Source organism: Theropithecus gelada, chromosome 4 (assembly GCF_003255815.1).
Source record: "Theropithecus gelada isolate Dixy chromosome 4, Tgel_1.0, whole genome shotgun sequence".
NCBI classification, from domain to species: domain Eukaryota; kingdom Metazoa; phylum Chordata; class Mammalia; order Primates; family Cercopithecidae; genus Theropithecus; species Theropithecus gelada.
Genome location: NC_037671.1, coordinates 94,993,782 through 95,019,670, shown reverse-complemented (window position 1 = coordinate 95,019,670; position 25,889 = coordinate 94,993,782). Strand labels below are relative to the sequence as shown.

Below are 25,889 nucleotides of genomic sequence, written 5' to 3'. Positions count from 1 at the left end.
GGTGACTGAGGAAGCACCTGTGAGGAGGAGGTAATGCTTGAGTTGAGACCTGGATAAATGAAGAGCAATCCAGGCACAAAAAATATCACATGCACAGGCCCTTAAGTGGGAACAAACTTGCCAAATTCAAGAGACAGAATGAAGAAAAATGAGATAGTGGGTGCACAGTGTAAAATGAAGACAAAATAATAGGTTCAGTAGAAACTTAGAGGCATTTTTATAAATTGGTGAGGAGCTAATGGAGAATAGGTAGTATAGGTATTAAGCACGAATGTGATTGTTGTTTATCACCATAAACATACTCTGAGGACTGTGAAGTTCCTCCCTTTTCTCATGCCTGCATTCCACATAATTGGCACTAATTGCACTCCATTGCTTGGTTATCACTAATGGCATATACGTGTGTGCGTATGTATGTGTGTGTACATGTATATAACTGAATGATGCTCAGTTCAATTGAATAAACATTTGCTGAGCATAAATTATGTGCCCATCACTAAGTTTAGTGATAGAAGTACAAAAATGAAAGTTATGCATCTAGTCTTAGAGATTATTCAATGCAGAAAGAAAGGCAGGTTCACTCACATAATTTTAGAAGAATACATTACGTGCTAAGGTAGAAATATTAAGCATTGAGGGGAGGCCTGATTATTCCAGGTTGGTTGTTAGGGAAGGTTTCCTGGAAGAGGTGACACCTGAGTTTTGGGTTAATTAACCAGGCCAAAGAGGATATTCTGTGCAGAATGAAAGCACAAGCTAAAGAAGAGACACATTTTCATGTAGATGGTGCATAGAAGGTAATTCAGGTCAGTATCACTAAAGCTTGAAGTAGGAACTGGGGACCAGTGAAAAATGAGATTTGTGACATAAACAAGAACTAGATCAAGAAAGTGTTCAAAGTCATTTAAAGCTATTCAAATACTATCCTGAGATCAATTAAAAGTCATTGATGGGTGTTGAAGAGTAGATTGAACCTAGTCAGATTTGCATTTTAAATATATCTCTGGCAGCTGGTGGGGAACATATTGGACATATTTTTCCCCAGCTACCATTCTGGAAGAGAATTGCTTTTCTAGAAATGCCAAATCTCTTCTGAATTCTTTAAACATTTTTTAAAAACGTAATAGAAAAAATTTAAAGGAAGTTACCGATATTTTCCTCATAGTGTCCCACATTCTTTTTCAAATTCATTTATATTTTTAATGCATAATGGCAAAGGAGAAGAATTAAAAATGCGTTTTTTTTAAGCCAGTTATTCTGCCAATAGAAGCCTGAGATGGCCTGAGTTTTCTAATATTACTCATGTTTCAGATTCCAAGATTGCAGTGAATTCATCTGACCCAGATATGACAGAAGATCCTCTCTGATGAATATGTGCAACCTTTCTGAGCCTCTCTTTTGAAAACTTTACTCTTCTTCTGATTTGATTCCATAATTGGAAATTAAATGGAAACTCTTGCCTTCTTAAAAATATTGTAATTACATATTTTGTATTTATTTTACCTGAAGTTGTCCATTGCCATCTTATACCTCTTACTTAGGAGCGCTTGGCCTTGTGGCAACGCCCTGAAGCATCACTCTCTGTTCAAGGCACCACACACCTGCAGTGAGGATGCAGGGATTAGGTGTGTGTTTCAGATGTCCATATTAGGCTCAAGTTAGCTCACTGGTCTGGAAACTTCTAATACCTTCAGAATCATAGCCCAGCTTAAAGTTTTAGCCAATATTTCTCTGCACATTTCACTGATACTACAAATCAATCACTCTCCCATTCACCTCACCCATCGCTGCAGCAATTATTTTAAGAACTTGTGCTTCTGCCATTTTGTATTCACAATTGGCATAACTGGCTAATGAAAATATGATATTGTTTATAAGTACATTTCTCGACAGAGAAGATAAAAAGGGTCTTTTTTTTCTAACATTCAAAAAGATTTTTTTTCACACTAAAGACTAATGACTAAGCATTTGCAGAGTTTTATCCGATAAAGATAAGAATAGTCTGAAGGGTTAATCTTTAAATTCCATTTTTGCTGCCCCTACTTTCCTCTTTTCAGTGTTTGCTGTTCCCCAACTTCTTCCATATCAAAGTCATTAAATATCAATACCACCAGTTTCTTCTTTAATCTAGGCCAAATATTCTTATGCTTTCTCCTCAAAGGATCATATGCATGAATGTGTTCGTATTCACTTGCTTACTTGTTCTTTCATTATTTAATTTATTTACTGAATTATTATACTTATTTATCTCAAATCAAAGTTTGAAAGACAATCTAGTACTATTAAAATCCCTGCATTAAGCACCAGAAACCTGGATGCAATTCCTAGGTTTGTAACAAACTGTGTGAACCTCACAGATAATTTAGCCTCCTTAGACCTTAGTTTACTTATCTAAAAATGGGATTGATTCAATCACTATCCACTTATTTTAATTAGGTCTTCAAAACCTCTTAAAAAAGCTAATAACTGTTAACTCTCCAGAAAATTAAAAAATGCCCATACCCACATACATATACAATTTTGCATTTTACTTCTTGGGACTCATAGAATCCTAAAACCTGTGGATAAATGTCTCAGAGATTCACAGGTTCTTGGTTAAGAGCCATGAACTAAAAGGTCTCTACCTTTCTAGTTCTACAGACCCTTGCTTGTCAAGGTGTGGTTTCCAGAGTAGCAGTTTACTTAAGTGTTTGTTAGAAATCCCCCATCCCAACCCAGACCTATTGAATAAGAATCTGCATTTTAACAATATCTTCAGGTGATTCACATGGACAGTGAAGTTTGAGAAGCACAGCTATAGTTTGGTTTAAATAAATGTCATATGAAAGCAGGAAGGAAGGTGGGATTATTATTAGGATGGATTGGAGGTGCTTTCCTTTTCTTTTGTCTCCTTTGATACTCCAAAATACAGACAAACCACAGCCATGATTTTTAATCTGGGACTCAGCTTCCTGGATGAACTGAAGAGCTCTCCAATGAAAGAAACTTAAGGTTCTGTCAGGAAGAAACACTAATTTACATTATGTTATATTTGAGTTAATAATAATCGTGATTAAATGTTCATGTTATTTGGGGAAGTTATCACCGCTAAAGGCCCTACTGACAAAATGAGAAGAACTGAAACCCAAAAAATTAGTTCAACTAAGCAATTCTACTGATAGTCATTTATGTGAATTACTTAGCATTTATGCCTAATAATCATCTGCACCATCATGATTATGCAAACCATGAATAGACTCAATGTATCAGATTAACATTGCTCTTGGTTTTATTTAATTATAATAGCAAATTTCAGATATATGTTTACTCTTCATAATTTGTTACTCTTGCAGCATGGAAATCTGCTTAGAACCTTACAAAATTAAGGCAAATATTATTTTTAAAGAACATCTTGAATGAAAATTATGTTCTCAATATTAAGCTATTTATTTAGCATTTATATAGAATCTCTATTCTGAAGTGTAAATGTTTTGGCTCAAAATATATGAGAAATCTAAAACCAAAAGTATTCTTTTGCAGATGGGAACTTTCCTAATACATCTACTTAAAATTAAGGTATCTTTTGAAGTTCTCCTGGGTAAATATTACATTACATTGGTCTTCAAAACTGTGGGACAATATTTCCAAAATCACCTCTTAAAATGGAAGAAATTAAATGTATTAGATGAATGAATTAAGAGATAACAGGAAGCTGAATTAGATATAAGAGAAAATAAGGTTATGGGTGCAAAGGAAGACGAGATGAAGAGTGTGAACTTCATGTCTAAATACAGAGTGACATTTACTGTTCCAAGAAAAGAAACAGGGGAGGAAATAATTTGTTTTCATTGCATTTATGCATTTTTTGTCATGTCAATAATAGTAATTCAGTAATGCTCCCAAAATAAATAGGATCTCTTCTCTCTCTCTGACTTCCTCATTCTCTCTTCATCTCTCTTTTTTCCTCATTTCCTCTTTCCCTCCCTCTCTCTCCTCATATGTGTAATAGCACATTTTGGTTTTATGGAAAGGATATAATCTATTATAGAGGATGATTATATCATTTTTTTCTAACAAAGGTTTCTTCTCTTTACTAACTTCATCACCTTAAGTGAATTAATTGAACTGATGACTTTTTGTCCCTCTTTTATCAGAGCTTTTAGAAAAGTGTGGCTAATTTGCCTATGTTCTCTTATTTAAATCATTTGCTTATCTCCTCTTATCCAAACCACTGGTACCTTGTAGTTCCCAAACTACTTTTCTCATGCTTCTGCTTTGTAATAGGCCATTGTTCCAAAACTGGTCTTTCTTACAAAGTTAAAAGTTGAAAAAGCAAGAGAAATCATGGCTAATTTCTTTTTCTCACCGACAGTTAAGAGTTTTTGTAACTTTCTTTGCACCTGTTAAGCAAGCACTCTGGGTTCGATGCAGGGGTAAGTTTGGGGTCTGGATTGGCATAATTTAGGGCATAAGGATGTAGGTGGTGGTTTTCTAAGCACATATTTAAATTTCCCTTATAGTAGTAAGTGTGTGATACAGAACCACTCTGTTCTGTTGCATCTCAAACGGATTCATGCTGGTTGATTCATTTCCTAATCTAGGGCATTTACTTTCACTGAAATATGTACACACTAGTTTGATAGAAATTATTAAATAAACACAATAATTTAAAAAATAATGTAAGAACATGTACTGCTCCTTACATGAATTATAATTTACAGTATTGCTTTTTTGTTTTTCTGCTTTTTTTTTCTCTGCCGTTTTGATTTCATATTGGACATTGGATATAATCCTAAATAAAACAGGGACAGTATAAGTAGGTAATAGGGGTATAGTGCCTAACCATAACCTCATAGGCAATTATCTTTTAGTAACAGTTATAATGATAAAATGGTCCTCTACTCCTTCTAATGATGACATCTTCCCAAGTTGGTACAGAGGTTGCCTCTGCTCCTGTGCCTGCTTCATTCAGAAGGATGATGTGCTAGAGGAAGGAGCCAAAAGATATGAAGATCAAGAACTAAGATGAAAATAAGAAAAGAATACTGAAAAAGTGCTACCAATGGGAAGTCAGATTGATCCTGCTTATCCAGCACTGTATAGAGTTTATATTTTCTGTCTTCTTGTTTGTTCAATGGTTTCCCTTCCTAAGTTAAATGTCCGTATCCCTTTTATTAAATTTTGGAGCTTTTTTTCTGAATTTAGGGTGTTTAAGTAAGTTTAGGATGAATGCATGTGTGTGTGTGTATTTGTGTATATATTTAATGAATGTGTGTTTTTATGTGTAAGCATATATATGTATATGTGCATCTGCATGTGAGTATATTTGTATATGTGTTTACACATTTGGTAGTTTGTATTTGTATGTACATAAGAACAAATATGTGTTTGAATTTGAGTGTGTATGAATATTTATATTTTGGTATATCGGAAGACAAATTTATGAAAGAAGACAGCTTGTCTATATAATTGTTTAGTTTGAAAAAATGAGTTTTCTAACATATTCTGTGCTGTTTATACAACTAGTCTGTGTCAATACATTTTTATGTGCCTCAGGAAAATAATTTTAGGGTGAAGGGAAATTGACCTTGGACAGTTTTCCAGGGATTTGGACAATTTTCAGCCTATGTAATTAATTATTTCTTATATGTTTTCTGGACCTGCTGTTTCAATTGAATGTGGAGTCATTTCCCTTTATCAGTAATTTTATTCTATCTGTGAATTTCTGTACCCAATTTTAATGGTGGCACTGTCTCATCAATCAGGAAAATGCTTCTATTCAATAGAAGTTCACTAACTGTTTAGCAGCTTTAATTAGTGATCAAAAAGTTCTGTGAGACTGAGATGTAAGGTCTCATAAGCTGAAAAGTATTACAATTACTCTTTCTTCGGTGAAACTCAATCCAATATATTCAAATTCTTAGAACAAAGCTTGGCAGTGGTTATGAAACTACTGATAACAATAAGCTTTTAATATTTTTTCATACTTTTACTAGCAGAGTGGTTTGCTTTTACGCTTCCTTTCTTTTTATCTGCATAAGGTGTAATTAATTATACAGAATTTCAACTCTCATTGTAGAGAGCTGGAAACCACATGTAGTTGTTCTTAATAGCTTGGATTCTTTTCCTAGCAGCCTAAGAACTTCTTTCCGGGAATCAAAAAACTGTCATGCCGAGTTGAACAGGATGCAAATCTGGCCTGAAGTTTTCTTACAATTGCTCTAATAACACGTACTGTTCCCCTACTCCTCAGGTTGCCATTAGGAATAAAAGCATATTATCTCAGTAGGATGCTGTTATCTCTCTGGTTACACACCCTGCCTATAGACAGGGCCAGGCTTAAATCGGAACCTGAAACACTGTGAGACCACATGGACGGAGATAATGACGAAGGGACTCCCAGTTTACATAACCTGGTAAAGAACAGGGAGTTCTGAAAAGAAAATATGGGTAAATTTTACTGCCTACTTTCATGTATAGAAAATTATATTACATTTCCCCCTACTGTTATAACTTTGAAAACATTAAAATTTTCAAAGTTATATTTTCAAAGAATTTTTTTGAACTAGGTATCTAGGAGAGTAAAATTTAAAGAAGTAATGTACTCTAGAGTTACTCAAATATTTAATATGTAGCATACAAGCATATTTGAGTACTCCTTCCTTTCTTTTCTTTCCTTACTATTTATTGTCTTTCTAGTGTCCTTTACTTTATTAAAAGTTAACATGCACTATGAGAAAAAAATTAGTGACTGAATGAGATTGGAAACATAAAATTAAACAAGAACATTCATAAATTAAGTTACATAATTTAAAAATGCATATCGTAGTCTCTCTGTAGTCATTAGGGATAGAAAGTTGACACTGAGTTTCATAGCAGCCATTTGAAAGAGGTTCATTCAATAAAATCAGTAACAAAATAATTACGGCTCCTCCAGAAAACAAAGTGTGAGAAGCATTCTCCTGTAGATTATCATAAAAGGACTCTGTATTATGTAGTAAACTGGATTTTTTTTAAAAACGACCTTATTTTAAATGTAACAGTATGTTTCCCAGGGCTCAGTGTAAACTGAAAACATAATGCAGATACATCAGTTCTGCAAAAGGTGAGAATAATGCTGTCTTGGTACACAGGTCTCAAGTTTAGAATATTTAAAGGAAGAACTGCAAACTGAAAAGCCATAGGCCATATGGGGCTACAGATTTTTATTTAGTTAGTTCGAATGCCTGGGAATGAGTATTTCTCAAACTAACTGAAATAAAATCCTAGTTTTGTTTTAAAATTCTTATCCATCAAGAATTTTGTAAAATATACTGAGAAATAAATTATTAGGAAAAATATATTTTAAAAGACTTAAAAATAGAAGTAAAGTATTTAAATTTGGGGCCAATTTCCTTAGAGCAATAGTCAGTTCTCCAAAATATACTAATCAATATAACTAAGTTTTTGATGAATAGTAGATGGAGCAGGTCAAAGGTATGCTTCCTTATAAATTGCTAGGGAATAAATATTCTGTTGCTCTATTGAAGGATACACTATCTGTTAAATAATTACTGTCCAGTTGTGGGCAGATAATCTTTTACTAGTCTAATTTGCTACACTGGGCCATGATCTTGGGGGGTAGTCACCCTAACTCTACATAAAGGGAAGTTCTCCCAGTATATGATTACTAGTCTGACTGCAATGCTTAATAGCACCAGCAAACCATGCAACCTCTCTGAATTACAATTTTCTTATCTCCTAATCTGTCTCAACAGCCTTTCCCAATAACTCTTCAAGGTTAGGGTTAGATTATGATTATTGAATTTAATAAAGATTGCAGTAATATAGATGTGTGTCAATACTTTGGAATAATGAAAAATGTTATTTACCAAAATTAGGTTGTTTACACACATATACTCAAATGTTCAAATTGCCAGGAATTAAAAATATGTGAAATAATCATCTCTAGGCACTGTTAGAAAGTGCCTAATATGTAGACCTACCTAATGGGAATTCTTTCATTCTTCCACTCACGATTTTTTTTAATCAGGCTTATTGAAATATGATTTGCAAACAGATTATTAATCTTTTTAAAGTGGCAAGTTCTATGAATTTTGACAAAGGCCTACAGACCACCAGTGAATATCAAGATATAGCACAGTTCCATCACCCCCAAAATCTTTCTTCTTGTCATTTTAAAATCAGCCTCTACTTCCCACCCTAACCCCTGGGAACCACTGATACGTTTTCTGTTCCTAAGTTTTTATTTTATTTTTTTAATGTCATATAAATGTAATTGCGCAGCGTGTAGCCTTTTGAGTACAATTTTTCACTGGGCAGTAGTTCAATCCTTTTTATTGTTAAGTAGTATGCCATTGTATGAATATACCAGTTTGTTATTTATTCAGCAGTTGATAGACATTTAGGTTGTTTCTAGTTTTTGGCAAGTATGGGTATTCATTCACACTTAAATATTCATTATGTTTGTATGCAGAAACACATGTTCATTCTACTTGAGCAAATACCTAGAAATGGTATTGCTGGGTCAGGTATCTGTATTTTTAACTTTATAAGGCACTATTAAACAGTTTCCAAAATTGCAGTACCATTTTGCATCCCTTCCAGCAATGTACCAGTGTTCCAACTGGTCCACATTTTCACTCGGACTTGGTAAGGTCATGTTTTTGTTTGTTTGTTCTGTTTTTGTTTTGCTTTAATAGCTATACAGTGGTATCTTACTCCAATTTTAATTTGCTTAATTTTCTTAGTAATTATCAGTGTTGAACATCTTTTCACTACTTTTTTTGCCAACCACATATCTCCATTGTTAAAATGTCTGTTCAAATATTTTGCAACTTGTTTTATTGGGTTATTTGGTTTTGTTCATTGAATTGTGATAATTCTTTATATATCCTGCATATCAGTCCTTTATGATATGTATTTTGTAAGTATTTTCTTCCATATTCTGTTGTTATTGGGTGGAGTATCCTATAATTATTAGTTATGTCAAATTGGTTGAGGACGTTGTTCAGGCCATCTATACAGTTACTGATTTCTATTTGTTCTATTAACTACAGAGGAGTTCTAGTCATTAGAAAAATCCACAGTTGTAGACTTATCTTTTTATCCTTTCAGTTTGATCAATTTTGCTTCTTGGATTCTGAAACTCTGTTCTTAGCTGCACACATATTTGGGATTGTTGTTGGTAAATTCATCCACTTATTATAGAATTTGTGATCTGTGATAATATTTCCTTTCACTTCTCACCTTCATTTCGATCTTTCCTGAACTTTCAATTTTTCTGCCATTATTCTCCATCCTTTCATGCAGATTGCCCACTTTTTCCTATTAGGTTCTTTAATACATTAGTCATAGTCCCTGTTTGATAATTTCAACTCCTGGGTCATCCCTAAATCTGGTTTTGTTGATTGCTTAAAGTTGACAATGGGTTTTTTTTTTCCTTAAGTTTTTGTATATCTTATAATTTTTCAATTAAATGTCAAATATCAAGTGCAAAATAATTGGGAATGATGCCAATCATTTATACCTAGAAACAGAGTATACTCTTGCTACTCTAAAGTCATTAGTTTGGGGCATTGAGTTAAGCTAGTCAAGAGCTGACCTTTAGGGTGCCAAAGACTACATTCCTCTAGCCTTGTGCTTAGGATATGGGATGCGAGCTTGAATAGACTGGGATTTTGTGTTTTATCTGAAGTGGCAGCCAATCCCTTACTCTGCACCTGTTTTGCCAACAGGCTCCCTCCTGTCCCCCACCCTGCTTCCAACATTTCTCATAAGTACCTGGTGGAAGTCCACATAAAAGCCCCAATGGGTGACATCAGATTACCCTTTTGTCAGGGATTACCAGAGTTTCTAAACTGTCAGTCTTTAGCAATTTGTAACAATTTTAGCTTTTTACAGAATTTCTTGTTAGATAATTTAAATAATAATAATTTTTATCATCGCTTGTATGACAGCCAGGTCCTATTCTATTCTCTGCCACGTATGACACTATCCCCATGACTCATTTCTCAGTAGAGGAACCTATCATTTCCTGAAAACCTAGATATTTGTTTGCCCAGTGAACTCAGTTTTATAAGAGTTTTAACAAAAGTTATAGTTTTGTAGTTCATCTGGCTTTGTCTTGTGAGGCTGGGATTGACACTGTTTCCAGTTTTGTTCATCCTAGTTAAAAGAGGAACTCCTTTTGTTCATGAGTTTTAATTCTTGTGGAAAAAATGTTATACCACTGTGATTTAATAATTATTAAAACAGATACCTTCTTTTCTAAGTACTTACTTCATATTGTCATGGAAAGTATGATTCTAATTAACTCTTCAGTGCTCATCATATGCTTCTTCCTGCATTACTATATAATATTCTGAAAGTTCCAAAATTCTCCAAGTTGCTGATTATCAGATTGGATTATCTGATTGTCATTTGCTAACTGTCTATTTGGAAAATAGACTCATTTTATTTGTTACAAGCTGAAATGATTGTGTCTTCTTAAATTCTTAAGTATGGAGAAAATGTAACATTTGTTGAATGAAAATTTACAGTGCCAGTCAGTTTTAAAGATTTCTACATATTATCTAATTCTACATTCAAAATAATTAAGCAAGTTGTTATGTAGTAGGAAAAAGAGTCTTAGATATACTAAGAAATTTGACTTTAGTCTCTCAGCTAAATAGTTGATAATTATCTTTGTTTAATTAAAAATGTGAAATGTTACTTAATGTTTAATTAAGCATTACTTTGCCATTAAAAGTCATGGCCAAAACTGCAATGACTTTTGCACCAATTGAATAGTTAACTCAATAAACAAGTAAGAATTTAAACCCAATATCTGGTTACTGTTCTGTGGTTTTTTTTTTTCCTATGTAATGCAATGTTTCCATGAAGCCCTATTATAACATAGGTAAATATTTGTCTTTATTATTCTAGAACTTGCTACTTTGCCCCCTCTTATCTCCATATATTTCTATGTTTTCCTATTGTTTGATATCTTCCTCTTTTCTTCTGCACAAGATTGCCACTGACATGCTCCAAGCAAGCCAGTCATATCCTGACCTTCCATGCTTCCCATAAAAACATATCTTTCTTTTGTTTCATTCATTCCAACCTTTTTGTTCTCTGAAATGATACACATATTTTATAAGTTCTAAGGTATTCACCTGTTAATGTTGCTATTAAATAACAAGGCAGTGTAGGGACAAAAAAGTTACGAAGACCTGTTTTATATGAAGAAAACAGCAAAACATTGGCTAATCAAAGTCCAAGAATTTAGAATTCTTAAATTTCCAAAATGGCTCTGGAAAAAAAAGCAGCAAAATACAGCCCTTGAAGTGAAGTGAAGATACAGCCAGTCCTTAGATAATCAACAAATAGAGAATAAGAGCCAGAGAACCCATCACTTTATCTGATCCTTCAAGTTCACTGCCCAGAAGGAAAGGGCAGCTGTCCCTTAGAGACAGTCCTTTTGTTTATGTTTTTGTTGTTTTTAGAATATGAGTAAGCAATAAAAGTCAGAAGAAATTGGAAAATTAGAGAAAAGAGGAAGGGGAGAAATGCACCAGATTTCAGGGTTGGCAGCACTGGTGATAATGACAATAATGATTAGGTGGGGTAGTGACAGAAACCGCAAAGGTAGGTATGAGCAGCAGACATCTATCTGAATGCAAGAGAAACAAAAAACTATGACAAAGAAATAAAGAAAGAACATCTGTCCATCAGGGCAGAGAAAGGGACATGTATTCATCTTCAGTCTACCTCTTTGAAAAAGGGGAAAGGCAAGATGCTTTGAAATTTCTAATGCAGCATTAGAATAGAAGTCAATTCTGGATAATATAAATAAGTGACTCCAAACCTTTTGATAATTAAACAAAGTCTTACATTTAATTTTGTGGCCCTCTCTTCGATGTCTAAAAGTATAAAAGCGATACAAAATCTTAAAGTTTCACTATACATGCAAAATTTTAAATGTTTCGGGGTGTCTCAAAACTAGGAATGAGTATCAGGATATAAATATTTACATGACTATAAGTAAAACAATGGTCATTAAGAAATTTTATAAATTATTTCAGCTCAAATATTCTTTACATCTTCCATTCAGTTATTCCTCATGGGACATAATTGTCTGAAATATCTGAAAGTAAATTCAACATTAACAGACACTGTTACTTTCAGTTCATCTCTACTAGCATTTATTGGATACTCACCATGCTTCATTTGGGGTGGTAGGCGCTAAGAGAACAAAGAGTAATAAGCAACAAGGTTTAATTTCAGAGTAATCCAGTCAGGGAAACATAAATATATAAGGCCAACATGATGTTGTAAAGGCACAAAATGGTACAAATGAACCTGCCATTGTGTCAATACAGAGAAAGGTATGTGTCCAAGCCTAGTGCATAGGAGATGACTATTAGAGATGACAATTATGCTCAGTCTTGAAAAAATTAAACATTTAAAGCAGCATCGCACCTTTTTGTTTTGATTATTTAGGAAAATTTTGACACCTTTCAAACTATAAAGCATTGGAGAAACATTACGGCCATGGGAAACATGTAATAACACATTTTTGCTTAATGATTTTGATTTACAATACACTGTAATTACACAAAATATATATGTAATATATTTTGTGGTTTAGGCTCAAATTTTTACTTCCTTATAGAAATTCTTAATTCTTTAACATGCCCTGTGCTGTAACCTATATAGGTTATAGTCAGGAATTACTAATTAAGACTCTAATATTGCAGTTTAAATACAATATATTTGCTCCAAAAGCTTCCTTCTTATTTTCTATCTTAGTGAAAGGTTCATCAATCTCAGGTAACAAAAGTTTAATGCATTCCATCATGAGGAAATAGCAAGGATGAACATATATCGTACCACAGATAAGAAGCCTATCCAAACAGTCACTTATTGAAGTCTTTCGTCACTATTGGGAGACAATTTCCCATGGGTCTTTCACATTTCTGCACATCTTATGAAAGAATCATTGGCTGCTTTTGTTTTGAACTATTTTAAAAAGATGTTTGTAAAGCAGACAGCCTTAGAGGACAGAAATAGTATCTTCTGGAACAAAGGGAGGCATGCTCATTGCCCATTATAAAAGGGTAGAATTCCTTAAATTCAGGGTCTTTTTGTTTGTAATGTGTATACTTTATGTTGCCTTGTGGAAATCGGGACCCAGGGAACAGGACAAAAATGTTGATATTTTTGCTACTGCTATTGCAGTAAAAAATAAATTGTCCTTCACCTCTGACCTAGGAGTCTATTGTTTTCTACCAGCATCCATTCAACTGTGGCAGGTTTTCATGTTAACTTGTGAGCAGGGAAAACTCTCCGACGCTTCAGAGATTTTTATAACGTTAGTGAGGAGGATGGGAAGCTGACAAACTCATGGCTTTCTGGAAGAGGAAAGATGAGAGCCCTGCAGACCTACTAAATATTAAAAGTTAATTGGGTTATGCCATGAACCACCACCACATCACTTGAAACTAATAGTACGTATGAAGTCTCTCTCCTTCCCTTCTCTCTGATTCCTCTCTGTCCCTCTACCATGACCTCGTTTATTTAAACAGAAACATAACTAGGGTCAGGGTATCCATATACCCTGATAAATATCAAAGGACATATGCACTCATCCATGAATGTTGAGAAATTTCAGGAAAATAAATATTTGAGAGAAGTCCTTAGGAATCAGTAACATAGATGTTTACAAATTATATGGGCCACTAGGCAATAGACAGTCTTTAACTTCCTTCCCTTTTAATGAGGAGGAATCAAGGAGGTCATTGTAAGCTAAATAACAAAAATAGGTAAAGTATGGATGCCAGAATTTTTCTCTAAATGGAACAAGATCCTTGTCTGAGACTGGAATCTGGAGTCCAGTCTCAGACCTGCAGCACTGTAACAACTAATACTAAGATTTGCACTGGGTAGGCAGAAGCTTCTACCTTCTTTCAGACAATAGTTAAGAGTAATGTGTACATATATTGAGTGTGAAAAGGGGAACTCCATAACCAGAAACCAGGTGAATCATTAGAATTTTGGCTCACAATGGAAAGGAGGGGTTATGGATCATATTGCTTCTCAAGGAATCATGGCAAATGCTGCGTTGACTTACAGCTAAATCTCTCCTTCATGTCAACCGTAGGTCCACTTGGAAGTAATGAGAAAATCCATCCAAGCTTTTTGCAGCGGGACTTTGCTGCTATAAGAAAGCTTTACTCCTCTGGAGGAGATTTTTCTGAGACAGAAAAACTCCTGTGGAAAACCACAGATAAGGCATTGACTAGTATTTGGGCTCTTACTGGCCTGGATTGTGTCTAGAATTCTGATAAAATTGACCCACTAGAAAATTGAGAAAGAGACCCAAAGAAACCTAGGTACATTCTTGAGGTCATCAACACTGTGCAGAGAAACTTCCCTATCCTTGATGCTGAAACTGGGAGAGCTTAACAGATACAAGATAATGGGGCAGCTAATGCTCTAAAGTAAGGTGGATGCTTTGAAGTCACCACTGTGTCAGCCAAGACTGAGTCAGCCAGAGGTCACAAACCCCATACCCTAGCAAAAACAGCAATGTATCTGTGGCTTCTGAGTCAAGGGATTCCCAAGGATGAAATAAACGGTGCCAGCCCCAAGAGTCCTGCTCCCAATATAGAGTATTGGGTGCACAACAATATTCTAAGTTAATTTGGTTACGCCATGAGCCACTGCTGTATCATTGGAACTGGGATAGTACATATGAAGTCTCTCTCCTCCCTTGCCCTCTGATTCTTCTATGCCCCTCGCCCATAATCTCAGTTTATTTAAAGAGAAACATGACTACAGGTCAGGGTATCCCTATTCCCAATGGGTATCAAATGACATATGCACCTATCCAAGAATGTTGAGGAATTTCAGGAAAATAAGGGAATAAAACTTTTAGGATATTTGGATATGGACACACAAGTCACGTTTTAAACTGGATTTATAGAAAGAAAAAGATTGTCTGATTTAGCTAATGGGGTTTAAGCAGGATTCACAGTGGGAAAGGCAAGCTAACATGATCTCATGAGTGGAGCCCTTTGGGCAATTCAATGTACTGTTGTTTTTTTCTATATCCGATTGTATAGTAATTAATATATTAAGTGCTTATACTTCATCATCAGTTAAGTGCCTGGGGAGATTATCACAATTGGGAAAGGCCAAATGTAGTGAAGTGTTAATAGGACACGTAAATCAATTTCTGGTCTTGTTCTCTACTTCCGCCCAGATGATCCAACAAAAACAGTATAAAGAAAAAGAGGGGCCGGGCGCGGTGGCTCACGCCTGTAATCCCAGCACTTTGGGAGGCCGAGGCGGGCGGATCATGAGGTCAGGAAATCGAGACCGTCCTGGCGAACATGGTGAAATCCCGTCTGTACTACAAATACAAAAAATAAAAAATTAGCCGGGCGTGGTGGCGGGCACCTATAGTCCCAGCTTCTAGGGAGACTGAGGCAGGAGAATGGCGTGAACCCGGGAGGTGGCGGAGTTTGCAGTGAGCGGAGATAGCGCCACTGCACTCCAGCCTGGGCGACAGAGCGAGACTCTGTCTCAAAAAAAAAAAAAAAAAAAAAAAAAGGAAAAGAGAAAGAGAAAAGAAAATCAGGCCTTGATTGCAGACTCGAAGGGAACATGGGCGCTAAGAGATGCAATATTTTAATACAGCAGCACTGTACGATCAGTGAAACAGGGTAATGAGAGCTAGAAACTTAGAAGAGATTATCGCCAACTGAATCAAGTTGTTAGTCTCACAATCCCAACTATCTATGTAACTGAATCCATTGCACAGACTAAACTCTTGGTATGCTGTCTTGGACTGTACCAATGCCAGCTTTTCTATACCGCTGGCTTCAGAGGACAAAGATCAAGTCACATTCATGTGACATAGCCACCAATATACATTTGTAGTAACCTCCCAAGTTACTACAGGTTACTCCCAGGGGTACCAAGATTCCTCTGCCATTTGCCATCAGTAGTACATAGGTCAGCATGAATGTCCCTACTCTCTATGGTGCAAAGCTTTCACTCTACAGATGATGTCCTGTTAATGAGCCAGTCAGGAGCTTCCATTGCAATGGTCTTGACTGTGGTGCTAACACACTTCTATCAACCACGGCAGCTGATAAATTCTGAAAAAAAAATCAGGGTTCCAATTGTCAAATAAAGTTTCTTGGGACTATATGAGCAGATTCACAATGTTCAATCCTTCTGGTAGTCAAAGAAAAACTGCTGTCTCTTCATTCGCTACAAACAAAAGCAATGTTCAGGATCTTACTGGAACCTTTGGGTACTGGAGATGGTATGTTCTTCACTTGGAAATTCTACTCGGACTTCTATATTAGCTGGTCCAAAACATCAGCATCTCTGAATGAAGCATAAACCAACACACTGTGTTAGCAGGCTGTGGCCTTCTCTTGACATTTGGGGTCCCACATCCCTAATTAACCTGTAAGCTACCAGTTTCTGTGACTAATGATTTTTCTAATTGGAGCCCCAGGAAAATGTAAGCAGCTTCCATTCACAGGAGCCCTTTGGGATTTTGGACAGATCACCTCCTTAACATACAGGATATACTCCTACCAGGTACACCTCATTTGAAAAGTAGCTATTAGCTTGCTGCTGGGCTCTTGTCAGAACTGAACTCCTGTTCCTGAAGACCCTATGACTGTCTGGCATACTATTTTCATTTTGGGGTGTACCAATTCAGATTCAATGACAAACAAAGATAAAAAGGGGTCCTATGAACCTTGCTTATCAAATAGAAAGAGTATATTCCAGCTTGTAGCTCACCCGGCTTTCCAGTGGCATCTCAGCTTTACATGAGAAAGTGGTTCACTCAACTGTTGCAAGTGCCTTAAATTTAACTCTCTACCAGACCTGCCATCCCACACCAGACAGCTCGGACCATGATTTGATCTACATTCACCTTAGCCATAGCAAAAAATCCATTGGAAATAAAGGAGATGGTCTCAGCTTCTGTATTTCCCATGCGATACCTGTCAACACCTCCAGATGTCTTTCCCACGCCCATTTCTGTAACTCTTGCTTAACCATTCAGTGCAGACAGACAAACACCATTAAGCTGTTGTTTTAGACAAATAGGACAAGTTGGATTGACTGCCTTCATGCAGCCTTTTCAAAACAAGGAGTACAACCAGTCACTCATACTTAACTTAGTGGGTTAAATTAATCTCAGATCCTGTAGGACCCTTGAAAGTCAGCAGGAATTGACTAGTGAAATAGCTCAGTTGGCTCCCTAGAGTGACACATCGTTATCATTAACACCTGTGTCTTGTAGCTCATCTCATGTCACAGATTTCCCCATTTTTCCCTGAGGCTCTCTAATCACATTACCCATGTAACTCAGTCACTTTCTTCACACAATGAATGTCATGAAAACATAAAGTAGTAAAGAATTCATAAAACAGTCAACAAGTTAGGAGGTATATTTTTCCCTCTTATGTAAAAATCGAATACTTTATTTTTTTCTCTTGGTAAACCAATATTGAACATAAATGAATCACATCTTTCATGGGCGTAAGCTGTTCCTATTATAGCATAATTCAGGCACCTTCAGAAGCTGTTTGAGGCCATTATTTTTTCCAATAACATAAATATTATAAACTTTGTCTGGGTATAAAAGTAATTATCCAGTCCATGTTCTAGGTCAGATGACATGTAATACATATTATTTAAATGCTGCCATATACTCCCAAATTACTCAATGAGTATATATTTTATCATCCCAACTATATGTCATCCTCCTTTTCTATCACTGAATAGAAACTGTTCAATAAATATTCACCAGAGTAAATAAAATATAGATAATTACAAATACCTTTTAAGGTTGTCTAACTTATTAAAGTGGTTTTTAAACTTTTGATTATGAAATAGATATTACATATACTGTTCATAACCTCCTTCCCTGCATCCTCTGCATGTACCTCTCTGTGAATATTCCTTGAAGATTTAAGTTTCTTAAAAGGTAAGCATTTCCTACTTACTGTAAAAGTATATACTTAGTTACATTTCCATTAACAGATTACCCTTTGACCTCCAAGGACTGAATCAACCACTGAATTTGTTAGTTTGGGACTACCTATGTTCGTTCTCCTAATAGGTTCCAGCATTGTCCAAAAAAAAAAAAAAATCTCTGTCAGAGTTAAAATTAATATAGAAAGCAAAGGAAACTTGCTTTTTTTAAGGAACTAAATCATTTTTGTTGTCAAGCCTTAGCCACGGCATGCCTAGATCCATGTTACACAAGACAGATTTTTATTCATTTTTGGTCTTTTTGAGTTTTTCCTGGACACCCTTGTTTAATACCAAGGTGACATCCCTAGGTTAAAGCAGCTGGTGTCTCATCACTCCTTTCTATTTGTTCTTGCTGGTTTCTCCACTTAAACTTTAAGCTGCTTGGGGTCAGAGCTTAAATCATACTTACTCTTGTGCCTGCCATCATCACTTCAGTTCTTGCCCCATAGGCCCTCAATAAAGAGAGGCTGAATTACACTCTAAAGAAACTATGTCAGGGGAGCCCTAGAGATGTAGTTTTCCTTTCAGCCATATTTGCATCTTAATGCTCTATAAGAAGACCAATGCCTAAGATCAATGCCTCAGCTTTTGAACCAGACACCCGGCAGTACAAGATCACTGATTCCCCTAGTTTACATCAATCCAACCACGTTTAGATAATGCAGTATTGTTCCAGAAAATGTAATTGAGATATCAAAATATGTCACCATGTTATTCTTCCTAGATGAAATCATGGCGATGAGCCACCATCACCAAGAATACATTTGAGAGCTTATTTTTTACGCATTAATGATGATGGTTTCCCATTGATTTAGTCATTCACTTTCATTGATCCCTCTGGCTATCAGTGAAGAGAAAGCTAAAAGTGCCAGATTTTCATCTGTGGGCCTGGAATTTTGTGAAACAAATTTACCTTCCCTGACCACCTGAGCAATTCACAGTCTATGGAGGTAAAAATTTAAAAATAAATAAACATATGGATATGAAACTTTCTCTGTGATGACATAAATATTGAATCAGCATGGAAATGAAACAAGTGTATTTTGTTTACAGAAACTAAAACCTGTTTTTTAGGAGTACTTTTCAGTCAATTGTCTATAAAAGTTTATATGGAAGCGTCCATGACATGCTATTAACATGAAAAGACTTATACTGCATAAGTGAGGAATTTCTAATAAAAATTGTGCAAAAATGTTAAAAGATTTTTAAGTGGGCTAGTTGCAGTTTAATTTTTAAATATTTCCCAAGCTTTAACCTGAAGGTGGGAGTGAATGAAGAAGTCTGGTTGACTGATTACCTTTAACTATGGTGTGTTGGAAGACTAAGCATTGAGATGGTCCTTGAAGAAGCACAGACCTTTTATTTCATTTTATTTTCAGATTTCTTTAACATTAATACTAACTTCTCCTTTATTAATATCTTAAAATAAAATAAGTGGAAAATTTTTTTTTATTTTATAGAAGACAAATACAGCAAGGAGTCAGGAGACCAGGATTTGAACTCTGTTTCTATTAACCACTCTGCAACCTTGAGCAAGTCATTAGAGTAATAGAAATGGAATGCTCTCTATATTTCTAATCAACATCTGAATGCTGTGACTCTATTAAGAATGCCAAGCATCCCATTTACAGCTAAATGAATAAAATTGTGTTTTACACAATCAGTCACAAGTAAAAAAATCACACAATTTAAATGTATCTGTAAGGAATTTTAATTGTACATTAGAGTTTATGAGAGTATCACGTTATAGCATTGTTGTAAAACTTTGGTTGAATCATCACGTTTATTCTGAAATATTCATTTTACATATTTGCTCTTTGAGAATGCGTTCTGCTGAATACTCCCTCCAGAATGCAAGATAGAAAGCAAAATTATGAACATTTATGTAATAATTTTATACTTAAAAGTGTAATTTGGGGATTATTTGAATTTATAAAATTTGCATTTTATAATATAGACATGAATTTATAAATAAAATGCAAATACTTATAAAAATGTAATAATGCATCCACCACAATGAAAAAGAAAATATAAAAATATATATTAAAGTATAAAAATATTGTATGTGGTTATCCTTTGAATCCTTTTGCCTTCATAAGACACTAAATTGTTTAGCTCTGTATCTAATATCGTAATTTTAGGTATGTGTGAGGTGTGAGTATGTGTGCTTTCTTTTTCAAAGTATTTTTATAAATTTGTCTAGAATTTTATTTAGTTCAATTCATCAATTAGATTACACAAAATAGTTTGCCTTTGATGCTCAGATTTTACTAAATAAAAGTAATAAAAGACTTTATTTTTAAAAACTTATATTTTTATTGCTATAATTAAGGAGTCATATCCTAAAATTCAAGCGGGAAAACAGTTGTTATCCCAAATACCAAAATAATAGAACTTGTATTTAGTTACCTTAATTGGATTAAATAATTTAAGCCAATCTCCAAGGGGTTGAAGTGTTTCCCTCTATGTCTCCCTTCCTGCAGCTCTCTCTTCCTCAACCATTCTTTCTCTTCATCACACACAAGGCAAAACATGGTTTCACAAGGAACATTCAACCAACAGCAACTTGTTGATAGAATAACCTATATAATTTCCATAATTTTAAATTTATCTTTATAATGTTTAATTTATATTTAACATTGCAAATACTTAATTTAAACCATCATCCTCTAGGTGGCATATGATTATGAGCATTATAAGATACAGTTCAATGGTACTTAAAGATATGCCATTCCAATATTGGTGTGCCTTACCTCCCCATATGTTATATTTAACTGTTTAGTCTGTCTTACTAATGACAATGACCTTAAATCCTGGCAGATCTTGACTTTCAGCTCACCAGTAATTCTTTATAGAAATTCTTGCCATAATTTTTGGCTGACTAGTTATTTGCATTCTCACAGACAATTCTGAGACCTTGTTAATATTTTCATGTTAATTGGAATTATGTTAGAATACATTGACTTTAATTTATCATTAACATAATTATGGGAAATAACTGATCAAAGTATTACACCTTGCTTTCAATTTAGGATGTATCAGTCCCAATACAGATTAATTACTGTTGGATATACTGTGCATAGTAGTCACCCTACTGTTACCCAAATGTTAAACATATGTATGGAAATAATCAAATAATCTTTTGATTCAGCTCCTGACATACCTACTATCTTCATGTCATGGCCACATGTGGATATTTGCAGCAACTGCAAATTTAAATACAGCTTTGAATGTTCTTAGTCAAGCCCTAAATATAACTAACTAAAATTTTCAAATTTAGAAAACCAACAGTAAAGTCATTATTCACAGCCCCTCTTGACTTTTAGTGCAGCTATCCACATTTACTTAAACCACCCCTTGTCAGTGGACTTGCTCAGTGCATTTTTGCCTATGTCTACACAACAGGAAAATAAAAGCTCAGATGCAGTTTGAATGAAAACAAACCAACAAAAATTCCTGACATTGGAGAAGGTATTAAGGCAATATTCACTAACAAATTCCCTAGATGATGGTTCAACTGTCCCTTCCTATTTCTTGTATAGCCTGAGACTTGCTCCTTTAAGGTGATGAAGCATACATCTCTCTCCACCAACTGCAAGAGCAAGAATGGCACTTTAATTCGTATTCCCATCAAATTATAGTGACAATAATATCAGGAAATTTATATTGACACAATGGGCCACCTTTTAAAGTTCCTAACCTTTATTTCTGGATATACTTATCCATATTGCTTAGAACACAAGTCCTATGACCAAGGGTTCCATGGAGTAAAATGTCACGTTGAAATAAATGTCTTTTTATCATTTCTCTAAAATATTAAACCACAAATTGTGTGGGGTAGTTTTGTTTTTAAGATTTCAATACATGAGAAATTGAGAGCACAAATTTTATTATTTAACTGACCCCTCCCGATGTTCACTTATTCCTCCATCCCCCTTGCTCATATTCATTCATTGAACACAACTCTATTTTCTCGCACTCCAACTAGAAATAATAAAACAGTAAACATGGTTTCAGAAGAAATGACTACTGCCCTAAGAAAACTTCTACAGGAATACCGTCTGGTGCTAAGATACTACACAACTCCAGAAGCACCCAAATAGTGCAGGAGCTTCCTGGTACAACGTTTTCTAATCCTCCTATATCCCTGTTTTAGCCACTACACCTAAAGAAAAATAAGAGCTTTGGCTGATTGCAATTTCAAAGAAGATTTTAAAGGGTAAGTTTGGTGCTACTCTCATCTCCTTCAAGAAAAAGCTTCTTATCCTCAAGCGTTGCTGAGCTTTTGATAGTGTTGCTGCTGAAAGAGATTCCCCGCCCAGGCAGGTGCTCCGTTCTTAACCTGGAAGTAAGACCAGTTCCGCAGGAACAGGTAAAATACGTGTGTTTCCTGTACTCAGCTAAGACGCCTCTCAATGAACAGAACAAACCTAAGCAATGCAAATTGTTCTGCGCTTTAAAACAACAATGACAAAAAGTTTGGTTCCAAAGGGTTTGTTTTCTGTCTTTATTTTTTCATGCTTGATCATACCCTTAACAGCCCAGGTACTGAGTAACACACAAAGTAACTGTACGGAAGCCAGGATCACAGCGTGTCTGTGTCAATTTCCTGAGGTGACTGTCAGAAAATCTGGAGAGGCACCATTGTGTCGAGGGAATGAGGTCAGAATTCACCGAGGACCATTCACCCTGGGAAGGAATAGGACGGGGCAGTGGGGCTCGCGAGCCAGGCTTTGGGAAAGGCGAGAAGGTGGGTCAGGGAGGACTTTGTGGAGAAGGCTTTGTCAGCGCGAGATCCGGTGAAGGGTGGCAGATGGGGGCGTTTGCGCACTGGCATAAGGTAGGAACGCAGGGACGGTAAGAGTAGAGATGACCGTGTTTGAGGTGACCAGAGGGTCGGGGCCATCTACTGCTGCTGCTGCTGTGGGAGCCTGGGGGCTGGAAGGTGAGGCGGGACTGTGAGCTGCAGGCAGCTGTCCCCGAGAGGGAGAGGGGTTCAGGTTGCCAGCAGGTGGAGTTGAAATCAAACATCCCCTTGGGGACCACAGAGCAGCACCCTCCCTGGACCCTCTGCCTGGAGGACGAAGAATCACAGCAGCTGGTTTGGGGTGCCTCCCAAATCAAAAGATGTTCTCTCCGCGCCAAGCTTTGAAGCCCGACCCCCGGCACTCTCCCGCCTACTCACCGGTCCTGGGGGTAAAGCGCCATCCGGGGCGCTCGCGAGGGCTGCGCGGCGCAGGAGGCAGGCAGGGCCAGGCGGCGGTGGCGGCGCTGTCCTAAGAGTGCGACGGGAGCTGGGGGACACCGAGGCGGCGACAGCGACGGGGGCGCGGGGAGCTGCAGGGGAGAGCAGTGAATCTGGAGCTGCTGCGCCGCGCGCGCTCTCTGCCCATCTCCGGCTTCGCTGAAGCTGCTACAGCTACTGCTGCTGAAGGGGAGGGGGGCGAGGGGGAGGGGAGGAGGCACGCGGTAGGGAGAGACGGAAGAGCAGGAAGGGTGGGGGGTGAGCAAGGGGAGAGGGGGAGATGGTCGCCCAGAGTTGAGGGGGTGGGGAGGGAGGCGCGCAGGAGCACAGCAAAGGTTCCCACCAGATGAGCTCGGGAGGGGAAATGGAAGATGAGGCCATGGGTCTCTCCCTCGCCCTCCTTCTACCCAACCCTTCTTCCCCCTTCGCGCCCTTTCCTTGGGCTCTTCCTCTCGTGGCTCAGGCTGGGGGTTACCCAAGCTTGGCAGCAGCCACGGCTTCAGCGCGCTGGTGCGAGTGCTGAGTCCGGGAGGCAGCCGCTACAGCTCGCCGCGCCACCGGCCTGTGGCACCTGTGCGCGCACACCGCCGCCCGCTCCATTGCGGCGGCTCTTGGACCAGGATCCCGTAGCCTGTCGCCCTCCTTCTCTTCGCTTTCTGGACAGATTATGATCCTACATGTGCATCCATGACATCTGTATAGTCCCCCTTTGGTGTTTGTTTCCCTGGCCGCTCTTTGGCACCGGCTGTCCCGCCAGAAGGCGCCAGCAGGGAGCTCAACGCCGGCAACCATCGCCTGCCCCTTGGAGCTGTTGCCTGGGCAGTGGTGGCCTTGGTTGTTTACCGCCGGGGTTGACCAGCTAAAGAGGTAAAAAAAAAAAAAAAAAGAAATATATACATATATCATTTTGACCCAATTGCCTCGGACCGTGTTCTCAATGATCTAGGAAGGTTGTAAGTGTGAAGGGCATAGTGACAGCCCCATTACTTTCTGTCTTGGTTTCCTTCTTCCCTTTTCTCAACATCCTAAAAACCTAGAGATTGAAAGATCTCTGAATCTCTTTATCACAGAGGTTTTCATTTCCCCCTGCATTTTCCTAGGGTTGGTCCCGCTTTCGTAGTGTGGATTTTCTTTTGCTCTATTTGACTCTAAATCAATCCTGTATATTCGCAAACTACAAAGAGGTGCATGCAAATAGATATTGTACTGAGGACAGATACACGCGCGAGATCGAGAGGGTGAATTAACACACATTCAGAAAATATAAAAACAACTGAACATTATTAACTGATTTCCGTGAGCCGTAATTTTACTTTATAATTTTCACGTGGTAATTGGGGATAGACAGGGAGCAAGTAGATTATGTGTCTAAAAGATATGACTAGAAAAAAAAAAAGCCTGGTAAAACTCTCCTCAAATAACATAACACATAAGGTGAGCTAATTATTCCCAGACATTCCCAGGAGGGAAAGAGATTCTGATTTTGTTTGGCTGGCTGGTTGTGTTGCTTTAAAAAAAAATTTTTTTTTTAAATGAAGTAATCCTTCAGTTGGTGGAATCATTTTTTTAAAAGCCTAAAGGATCATAGTCTCTAGAATAAATAAAGTAGGCAGTTCATTTTACATAAGTGTGTCTTATATAACAAATGTTCTCAGATTTTAAAAAGTGCTCTCTTGACTGTAAATGCAACGTGGAAAAACATTTTCAATGCAATAGGCCATACCTAAATATTGATTAAAAACCTCTAGATTTTCCTGTATACATTCACATGAAGGAAAAAACAATGTTGGAGATAAAGTATTACTTGATGGGCTGAGTGGCATCAACTTGCTAGACTCTATCCTGTTGAGTATATCTGCTAATGAAAATATTTGGTTCAACATCTACCTAATGACCTGAATGAGAGAACCACCTCCTTATTTAGGAACAAACATCTAATTATTCGAATACACCTCCCTTTTAAAAGGCATGTGTTACTGTCTTCAGAGATCCAGAGGTGTACCATGCAAATTAACCCACTGTTATTCTTTCCATAAAGACCATAGAAAGAAAAGGTTTGCAAAGACTTACAATTCATTCAGCTCCCTAAGTCTTCTCAGTGGTGCCTATATTACAGAAGTGAACAATAAATTTTGCAAATGCCAGCGGCCACTTGGGCAGAGGATGGTTACCACGAATTAATTAAATCTCTGTTTTCTCATTTCTATTTAAAATATTTCTCATCCCTTCCTTATTAAAGTAATTTACCTTTGAGAATTTTTGCTATTTTCTTCCTATAATTATGAAACTATAACGCAATAGCTTATAGTCTCATTTTATGGTTCTAAAATGGCAAAGACAAAAATGCAAACTATAATGCCTTACAGCCAAGCAAAGGAAAAGGGTGATGTTTGGGGTAGAGCAAGCAAGCTTCTAACTCCTGCCTCCAGCTTACATCCCCAGCCACTTGGCCCACCAGAGACAAGAACAGGATGATAAGCAATGGAATGGCATTGAACTCTCCTGTTGAAGGACTTGCGTTTCAATGTAGATTCTGAGCCTGGGTGAAAACTTCTCTGTCACCTTTACTACAGCATTCTTACCCTTTTATGCTTCTTTCTCCTTCTACATC

General features: G+C 36.8%; 1 protein-coding gene across 1 annotated transcript in view; it reads right to left on the bottom strand.

Annotated features, from left to right (window-relative positions):
• FUT9 (fucosyltransferase 9) overlaps nucleotides 1-23,462 on the bottom strand; it is a 197,980-nt gene extending 174,518 nt beyond the window's left edge. The window contains exon 1 of the mRNA XM_025383616.1: nucleotides 23,219-23,462. The gene's annotated coding sequence lies outside the window, so the exon portion shown is untranslated. The remainder of the gene's footprint in view (nucleotides 1-23,218) is intronic.
• Nucleotides 23,463-25,889: the final 2,427 nt, after the last annotated feature.